This window comes from Cydia fagiglandana, chromosome 17, assembly GCF_963556715.1.
Source record: "Cydia fagiglandana chromosome 17, ilCydFagi1.1, whole genome shotgun sequence".
NCBI classification, from domain to species: domain Eukaryota; kingdom Metazoa; phylum Arthropoda; class Insecta; order Lepidoptera; family Tortricidae; genus Cydia; species Cydia fagiglandana.
The window spans coordinates 1,936,938-1,947,303 of NC_085948.1; the positions used below are offsets into that span (position 1 = coordinate 1,936,938).

The following is a 10,366-nucleotide window of genomic DNA, read 5'->3' on the forward strand; positions in this document are numbered from 1 at the left end:
ACAAAATATGACCATCGAGATCTGGAAATGTGGGGGTGGGATTCGGCATTAGAAAATTGGACCCCAGAACAAAAGAAGTTCCTAAAATCCAGCTGGCGCGAATCTACCATAAAAACATATAAACCGGCTTGGCGACGTTGGTGCGAGTGGGCACAACATAACAGCGTTAATTTCAAAAACCCGAACAGCGCAGATCTAGCTAGATTTTTGACAGATATTTTTATGAAAAATAAGTTTTCCTACAGTACTATTGCGTTACACAAATCCGTCGTTTCTACCTTAAGGCTTGGCCACACACAGAGCGCGACGCAGCGCCGCGTCCACGCCGCGCGACCGCGGCACATGCTAACAGGTTACCGACGTCAAACAGACTGCGTCCCGCCGGTATCACGCCCCGCTTCTGTCGCGCCCCGCGCCGCGCGGCCCCTTGCGTCCGCGCGGCGCGTGCGCAGCGCTGCGCCGAGCGAACGCGGCGGCCCGCCGCGTCCCGCAAGGTCACATCAGTAGGATCGGACGTTAGGCAGCGAGCGGTGCGCCGCGTTCCCGCGCGGCCGCGCCGCGTTCACGCGCGCCTTGAGGGCGTGTTGAGAGCGTGAGGCCGGCGCGATCGGCGCGCGCCCTGTTTGACCAGGCATCGCGTCGGCATCACGCGGCGCTGCGTCGCGCTCTGTGTGTGGCCAAGCCTTTATGTGACCCAGACAAAACCAAGAATTTAAATTCTCATCCGCTAGTTCGACATGTGATGAAATCGGTTAAAATAAGAAAACCAAGACACGAAAAGACTCCAATATGGGACATGGACATATTGGCAAATTGGTTAAACAACACACCAGAAACTACTAATCTTTATGAATGCTCCAGAAGGACAGCTTGCCTTCTTCTACTCTGTTCGGGAAGAAGAGTCCATGATTTGACTCTACTTTCTATAGAAAAAGATAAATGTATTGTGACAAATGATTCGATTATTTTTTGGCCGGATTATGGCTCAAAAACAGATGGGCCCGACTACAGACAACAAGGATGGCGTCTGCTTAAAAATAAGGATTCTCAAGCCTTAGATCCAGTGTATTGGGTGAAACTATTGTTAGAACTATCAAATGAAAGAAGAAAAGAAAATATAACAAAATTATTCATTAGCATTTGTGGGACACCTAAACCAGCTTCAAAAACTATGATTGCAAATTGGATAAAATCAGTCCTTAAAGAAGCTGGAATCAAAGCTACACCGGGAAGCATAAGGGCAGCGGTTGCATCAAAAAACTGGATAGAAAACTGCCCTCTCGACGAGATCCTGCAAAGAGGAAATTGGCGGTCCCACAACACTTTCATGAATCACTATCAAAAGGTAGTTAAAGAAAGTAATTATAACACATCAAGTACTGTGACTAGATTATTTAATGTGATCAATTAAAATAAAATTTAGTATGGTGTATACATATAATTATGTTTTCCTTTACTGATTTGTAAAGTTAAATAAAAATAAACAATATATCGTGTTAAATGATTTCTTTTATTTATGAAAATACCAATACTCCTAAATACTTAACAAATTACTCCTTTTGTGTCTAATTACAGCATATTATTATAATCTGCTAGAAAGTATATTATTACTTTAATTGCCATGAACTCCCACAGGTGTTTGACATCAAATGTGTTAAATATTTCACAGTACTTCCTGAAATCACATTGGCATCTTTTCACACCAGGCGATAACAAACAGGTCTCATTATAATGTAAGGTTTTGAATAACGGTACAGGATTTAATGACAGCGTTTTACCTACCAATAAAACGCTTATTAAATACTTACCTTATTCAAAACCTTACATACAAACTCTGCCTGGTTATAGTTTTTCATAAAACTCTAGCTTAATATGAGACACAATGAGGGAGCCAGATTTCAAACTTGTTTTTATAAAGACTTGAAATTGGCTGCCTGGTGTTGCCAGTAGGTAAAAAGATGACGTTTTAAGGGAAATAATAATAGGGATGACCGCCTCCGGCACGAAAACGAGCGCTGCTCTCTTATTATAATGTAAGGTTTTGAATAAGGTAAGTATTTAATAAGCGTTTTATTGGTAGGTAAAACGCTGTCATTCTACGACTCTTCTCTTTCCGAACAGACTCTATCTAATTTTTATGTATGTATGTAAACACTTTATTGTACATAAGACAGTTTAAAATACAATGAAATAAAATATATAAAATGTACAAAGGCGAACTTATCCCTATATAAGGGATAAAAATAGAATCACTGGGTCCCTTAAGTATAATATTTAGAAATGCCCATTTTTAGAAATTATTTGCATATTTTTTCAGAAAACTATTATATATACATAAGGTAGTTTATTTTTCAACAAAATACAAAATAAAAAAATACCTAACTTGAATTATAAACTTATAAATAAAAAATTGTCTAAAGTCTTGATAGCTTTTCATATTTTTAGTTTTTGTGCAAAATATATTATTATAATTATTTAAAGTGCATTGTTTTAGACAACTTATGTTCGTAATTTTTTTTTATCGACTGAAAGTCGACAACTCAGGATTTAAATCGCTAAACCCCCTAGAGAAAGGCTTCTATATTGCTAATAAAATTATTAGCTGGAAATACGGTTGTATTGTGATCAGCAGCGCTACGAGCTACGACCTTTGCTAAAACTCTCTGAGCCTACTGCACCTTAATGGTCTGGTCTATGGCTGTGCATTGTAGAGCGCAGCGCCGCGTATGCCGAATATATAGCCCTAAACACTGTCATAAGACTAGTGTATCGAAGCTCCGCCATGCCCCCCGCCGAAAGCGCCATCGTCTGCGAATTCTGCAGCATAACCAACACAATTTTCATGTTCTGTACATCGAAATTCTCCCACTTACAAGAATACACTGCTTCCTTAAACAATAAACTCGCATCGATCAGGCGCTGTCCTGTGAAACAATCCATGGAGACCTGGGTTAAAGCGAAGGGTATCTCTAAATAGGTATTCTCTAATCCACCCAGCAATTCAACTATAAGAGCTATCGCCAGTAAGCAAAATTCGATGGCAATGGAGTTGCTAAAAATGTCTGTAGTTAATCGTAATAGGGCTAAGTTGGCTGCGTGCGCTTGGACGATGAACTCTAGCTGTTGTTTAATATATTGATTTCTTAGTTTCTTTTGATTCTGAACGTCTCCGAAGGTCAATGCTTGGGCGTCGGTCCAGAGATGAAGTAGCTCATGGCCCAGAGCTGTCATTTGTGCTTCTATGTAGCCTGTGACGACGACTAGAAGGTACCCGACGGTCGCAGCCGCGTAAACCGGCAACATTACGGCCGTACCCACTATAACGTGAGATATCTCGAAATTTGGTGATTCGAACATTGGTTCTAGTCCTGAAACAAAGACAGTAGGTAAGATAGATTCACGAATGCGGCAAGACACTGGAAAGACGAATCAACAAACAGTCGTTCAGCTGAATGTATGAAAAGAACCCGAGAATAGAATGGGTAAATATTAGAGATATAGGCAGTAGCTTTCAAGCTAGCCCCTAAGGCAGCGGTCGGCAACCTTTTAGCAGCCAAGGGCCACATAGTAGTTAACGCCGTTGACGCGGGCTGCACTTTGTTAATATTTGTGGCTTTATCAGATATTGTCGTTTGTCAATATTTTATACAAAATAGCCAGGGAGGCTCGCGGGCCGCAAGTGAGAGGTTCGCGGGCCGCATGAGGCCCGCGGGTCACTTGTTGCCGACTGCTGCCCTAAGGGATAACTATTGTAAGTGAAACCGTACTTATAGATGCGCGTGCTAGGTACTTACTTGCATAAAAAGAGGTGGGGTGGGCCGTTTTAATCGGTTATTGAATTACCTACCTCTCTATGGATATTGCAATTTCTGTGAAAGCTCTCAGTCCGTAAACATGGAAAAATTTATAGCTAAACCGCCTTCACGAGCCAGACGAATTTAATAATGCGCTGCTTTTAAACTCTCGCCAGTCGTCGGGATTTTTAGTCAAAATTGCATATGCACATAGGAGAATCTGACTTGTGTATTGTGTAATAGGCTTAAATTTGAAGTGCGCTTTTACTAACCGTAAAGAACTTGCAGGTCTTCTATTAAATGCTTTCCAGGCAAAATGTGTGGCATTATAACATAGATGAGGCCGTTGCTGACTAACATGGTCCAGACGAAGATGGCTCGGCGCTTCACAATCCGCAGGTTCTTGAGAAGATTCTGGTACATTCGGCTGTCTCGGTCTATGCGCTTGTCGAATGCTAGGTATGCTACAAATGCTTGCTTTGCGCGGTTGCTAGCAACAATATTAAGTGGATTAGTTTCATGTTCGAAAGTAAATAAATTAAACATAACATTAAATCTTAAATTGGGACCATTTCGGGCCAGGATAGGGTTAGGGCCAGGAGCCGTAGTATTTTGCCCGCTTTGCCACCTTAATGTGAAGGGTCATCCTTATGCTTCAAGTGCAATAATTATCTTTTTATCTGAAATTCCAACAGAAATTCTGATAGAATAGTCCTTGTTCAGCATTTGTCCAGAGGAGTAGAGGAGCGATATATGTCAAAAAGAGAAATAAGGATCAATATAACACTTTAAACTCTCGCATTCTGTACCTACACATAATAACTCGGAGTAATTAACAATGGAGCCGCCATTAACAGGCGTTCCCCTCTGTCGAAAATAGGCGGCCAATGGTCAACCACATGTCAACCATATGTATGGACTGACGTTTATCTGACATGACGTACCTATACATTTGATGTGCCCCTCCCCCGCAAAAAACGGCAGACTATTTTGTACCGAAAATTTTAGACATGGCATCTCCATCATAATAATTAGGTACATTAACGGGTCTAACGAGATTAAATTTAATTAAGACGAAACAGGAGCTGAGATTTAAATATTTTAGGTAAATACGAGTATACCCGTCTCGCTAACGGAAGCGGCTCCTAAAACTAGTGCGATAAGGACAAGGCGAAAAATCCTGCGTAAAAATCTCAAAAATCGAGGTTTCGTACTCGACTGTTTCCTCCTCCAAAACTTAACCAATCGTAACCAAATTTGGAAATCTAAATAACTATGAAATTATCTGTTTCGGACCGCTTTGTTTTTTTGGCTAATTGATATTTGATATCAGTTTTGAATACCACGCCTCTCATTGCGGCATAGTCAATTAGGCCATTTTGGCCAGTTTTGAACGGCTCTAGCGCCTTAAAAAACAAAAATATCAAAAAAATACGGGCTGACACAGATATTGACAATATTAATCTGTGTTGAAAAAATCATTGCTCTAGCTTCAAAACCCACGGAGGAAACAGTCGAGTACGTTTGTATGGAGAAATGACCACTCCTGTTGGCTCTTAAGGATCAAGCTTCGAGAATAAGAAAGTCAATTTTTATGTACCTATTTATTTTGTAGTCTGCTGTGTTACCTGTTCAGATGCAGAGAAAATATCTTAACCGTGCAGATGCAGCAAGCGATGCCTAAGGAGAGGACGACCATGACCGCGACCAGGTCGTCGTTCTCGCGCCAGAACACGAACCACGCCGCGGAGACCACGTACACGTAGAAGTACAAGATCACAACGATTATCGTCAGAACTACGAACGCTATAGGTGCTCCTGGAATTACAGTAACACATCTTTTTGATACTTGTAGCATGCCTAAACAAAAAAAACGCAAAATAATCCTCGTAAAATAATCTGGCAAGTCAACTTTGTTAGTCGAAATAGGCGCGAAATTCAAATTTTCTATGGGAAGACCATAATTTGTGTTAATTTTTTTTTAGTTTTTTTTTTACTGTGGAAAATGCTTGCTTGCCAAAATGCTTGAAAATAATATGTACAATTGTACATAAATCATAAGAAATCTTACCAGAGCGTGAAGCTAGGCCTGGGCGAAGTTGCACCTGCGAGGCGCTTTTCTTTCAGTATGTACCGATTCCCAAGGGTATCAAAAGGTTTGCCCTCCCAGGGACCCCTTAAGGGGCCCCGAGGCCGTGGATGAAGGCCTGAGGCTCTTCGCTCACACCTAACTACGCCACTGTCTCTTTTTTTTTAATTAGCCTGTTTAAGTGTCCCACTGCTGGGCAAAGGCCTCCCCTCGCTTCCTCCACTCGACCCTGTCTTGCGACACTGTCTCTTAGGATTCCTAATAATTCTTACACCTACCTCTTCCATCGACGATTATAGCCATAAGCCTCAGTAGAGCCGCAACGTTTGATAACATCGTCGGTAAGTCACAGTACTCCAGACCAAACCTACAATAAAAATAAATATACTTATTAGAGTCACGTCAGTCAGGAGATTTGATTTTATTTGGACTAATGGGGTCACAATGATGCGAATCCGTACGGCGCCCGGTGTGTAAGTGCTGCACCCAAGTGTGGCTTGCGGATCCTCAACAATTATGAACTAGTAGGTACCGTAAAACGGGGCGAGTAGGTTTCGCGGGGAGAGTTGGGTTATGAATGGGGAGAGAAGGTTTGAGAGGGGGATGAGAAGGGATTTTAAGGCTACTGCTACAAAAATAATGTATTCCAATTTAAAATGGGGCTATAGTAATACGCATAATAAAAAAAAATCGATCCAACAATCTTCCAAAATCACCTTTGTATGAAAAACCCTCTCACCCCAAATACGAAGCACTACGGGGTGAGGTAGGTTTTCCTCTTTATCGTCAAAGTTATGAAATGGACTACCCAAAATAAAATACAAATTAAAATACAAACGTCCGAACCACTTATTATACATACACCATTCAGTTTTCACATGTAAAAATAAAATTTTATTGAGGTTTGAAAGTCATAATATTTCACCCAACTCATCCCATTTTACGGTACCTAGAGAGCATTGGCACGTAATATTGGCGCCCCCTGGCTACTCTGTGACATTTTAGACAATTATCTGAGCATTTCTTTTATTTTTTGCCGTTTTTATATACTTATTGTTACCCTTTTTTGCCACTTTTGTGGTATTTCTAGTCAGGATAGTGAGCCCTTTTCATCCTTATAGGAGAAAAAAGTGTCCTAAAATTTCCTTTCCACTTAAACTTTCCTTTTTGTTACCGCCATACAAAGTATACGGGGAAATGGTAACACAATAGGAAAAAAACTCTGGGACATTTTTTATACCATTAGGATCGAAAGAGCTCCTGATTCTGAATAGAAATAACACAAAAGTGGCCAAAAAGGTCACAATATAAAAAAAACCGGGCAAGTGCGAGTCGGACTCGCACACGAAGGGTTCCGTAACATAATGCAAAAAAAAAACAAAAAAAAAGCAAAAAAAAAACGGTCACCCATCCAAGTACTGACCACTCCCGACGTTGCTTAACTTTGGTCAAAAATCACGTTTGTTGTATGGGAGCCCCATTTAAATATTTATTTTATTCTGTTTTTAGTATTTGTTGTTATAGCGGCAACAGAAATACATCATCTGTGAAAATTTCAACTGTCTAGCTATCACGGTTCGTGAGATACAGCCTGGTGACAGACAGACGGACGGACGGACGGACGGACGGATGGACGGACGGACGGACAGCGAAGTCTTAGTAATAGGGTCCCGTTTTACCCTTTGGGTACGGAACCCTAAAAAAGGAAAAAATTAAAGAAACGCTCATCTAATATAGACAAATACAGATAAGTATCAAAATAACCAGAACCAGCTTACCTGCGCAACTTCTCCCATATAGTCAAAGCCTTAAATCCAACAATGCCCCCTAAGCCAATTGGCTGGGCCCGCACCATTGAAATCACCATCTGGTTGGTACTTTATAATAGGCAATAGAAACCAGAATTAATGTCGTATGTTAAAAACGCTTTCCCTACCAGTATATCAGCATATCTTGCTATTCCCTAATGAGGTGTAAAGATACGCAACTCACAAGCTCTCAAGTTTTAATTGTAAGTAGCTGTTAATTTTAGACCGATTTATAAAATTCTACGTTAATTTAAAGTTGAACTAATTGAAGACTAGTTAAGGCCCCTGACGTGACTCCAATTCAATACAAACCGAATTACTTGAGAGTTTCATGACCAATATAAAAATTTACATGCTGCCGTATTTTTTTGGCTAAAATTATTGTGTTAGTCAGCCGAAGATTTTACTACGCGGGCTAGGCGTTCTAATATATTTAAACAATACTAAACTTTATTGTTATGTGTGTAATCACACTGAATATGTTTATTGATAAGGTAGATACAAATATTAAAAATGAAAATAAACTAACTTATCTATAAAATAAAACTAAATTAAAACTAAAAACGAATACTAAAATAAGAAAAATAAAATAAGATAAAATTAAAATATATCTAAGTAATTGGGCCCCTTTGGCATGGTGCCGAGGACGCTGGCAGCATTTCCCCGCTGTATTGCTAAGCTAATACGTTGAGCGAGAAAGCTGCCAGCTCTTCGGTCACCAATGAAGTCTACAATCCTTTTCGAAAGCTCCTTAAAAAGTTTTACAGCATTAGGACCCCACGGGCCAAGGGTCTCAACCCCAAATGGCATAAAATATACTCGGGGCCGAAATATTACCACACTTAAATAAATGATTAAAAATACGATTACCAAAACAAACAAAAAAACTGTACCAGTGGAATAAATTTGAATAGGCTCTACTTCAAACTCTATTGTTAAGAAATAGTGATAGTGAAAGACCCCTTTTATACTTTGTGGTCAAAATAGCACACATGCTACTCATGCTAGGGACTGTGCTAAATTTCTACATGTCAGTTTGATTTCAAGCAAAAAACTGGTAAGATCAGAAATGGTGGGGTATAAGGCATTACACCTTTTCTGTCCATTACTCGGTACTACATGTCTATGATTGGTGCCGTCACCCTACCAAGTATTTAAATGGAACAAACAAAAATACAAAATGAACTTTTTGTATCAGTATCAAAAAATTAACCCGTTTAAAAATTTCGTAATTACACTTGAATAATTAATTTTAAAAAGTGCTTAAAAAGAAAATTGCTCACATAATAACTAACTGACTACAACGTGTAAATTGATAGCTTATAGATAATAAGTCTATATTCGGTCTATAATTATGTAGCATAGGTATTCAAAAAAATAAGTCTTTTTTTAATTCGACTATGGAATAAATTAGATCAAGATGTATGCTGAAATACAATAAATACCTAAAATTGCGTTGCGTCAGTTGCGTTTCTCCAGAAATTTCATGCCTCACACAGGATCACGTCAATTTGGCCCCGATTCGGCTTTTGAAATAGATATCTATTAGATATCTTTAAGACATCACCAAGATACGATAACGATATGTTTAAGATCTAACCTGTCAAATTTGACATTTGCGCGATTCTGGAGATACTCTTGAACGATTTCCACAGGATATGACTTAGAGATCCAATTCACATCTAATAGATATCTTAGGTACTCTATCTAACGTAAAAGTGACATTAGTTGTCCGAATTGCGCTGCAAAAGAGAACTAGTTGATATCTAAACTATAACGTATCTAGAATGGATCTAGTACGTGTCGTCTCTTGTGAATATCTTGAAGTTCGAATAACGTGAACGTGAGTTAACGTGAGTTCCCGAGCCTATAAGGGCTTCGTCTATAAGTCTATATTATATTATAAATATATTCAGTCGCTGACGGGACGGGCCTAAAACGGTCGGAGTTAACAGCACATCTCTACTGTAATACCTAATTCAGGATGTTAGCTTAGGATGCTTATACATTACGTATTTACATGATCCCACAATGGTTTCATAATAAATGTGGGCGTTCATGAATCCCGCTTGGATACCGTAGGCTGAGGATTAAGGACGCATGGAGGTTGCTTGTTGCTTTGTGATGTTGCATAATAATTAGTTAATTACTCTAGTTTGAGGGAAAGAAAAAAGAAAGGGGCCTTGACCCGCGCTCCGGGTTTTTCCTGGTGCAACGGCTGTCCATCGCAATTCAACGCGGTAACGCAGCGAGTGTGATGGGCACCTTTGCGCCGGGGGTAGCGCGGGGAGGTCTCTTTGAGTAGTTTTTATATTCTTTGTTTTATTTTAGATATATTTAGGGTTGTTAGTTTTAATTTAGTATTATTTATAGATGTATTTAGTTCATAAGTTATTTATTTGTCTATTCTAATTAGGTATAAATATATTATAGATTTTTTGTTTGAGGGCGTCCTACGCTACGTTTGCCGATACGCAGTCTCCACTCGAACTAGATGGAGCGATGACCTTCGCAAGGCGGCTGGCAAGAGCTGGATCAGAGTTGCCGCAAATCGTGCTCAAAGGCGTGTGCAATAGGAGAGGCCTATGTCCAGCAGTGGACGAGAGTAGGTAGGGTGATGATGATGATAATAATTTTAATAACAAAACTTCCGTGAGACACAGACATATTAAATA

At 39.7% G+C, this 10,366-nt stretch overlaps 1 protein-coding gene and 1 pseudogene across 6 annotated transcripts in view; one reads left to right on the top strand and one right to left on the bottom strand.

Annotated features, from left to right (window-relative positions):
- Positions 1 to 10,366, top strand: part of LOC134672789 (RNA-binding protein lark) — a 529,293-nt gene that overhangs the window by 277,438 nt on the left and 241,489 nt on the right. The window lies entirely within an intron of this gene.
- Positions 2,608 to 7,738, bottom strand: LOC134672860 (uncharacterized; annotated as a pseudogene).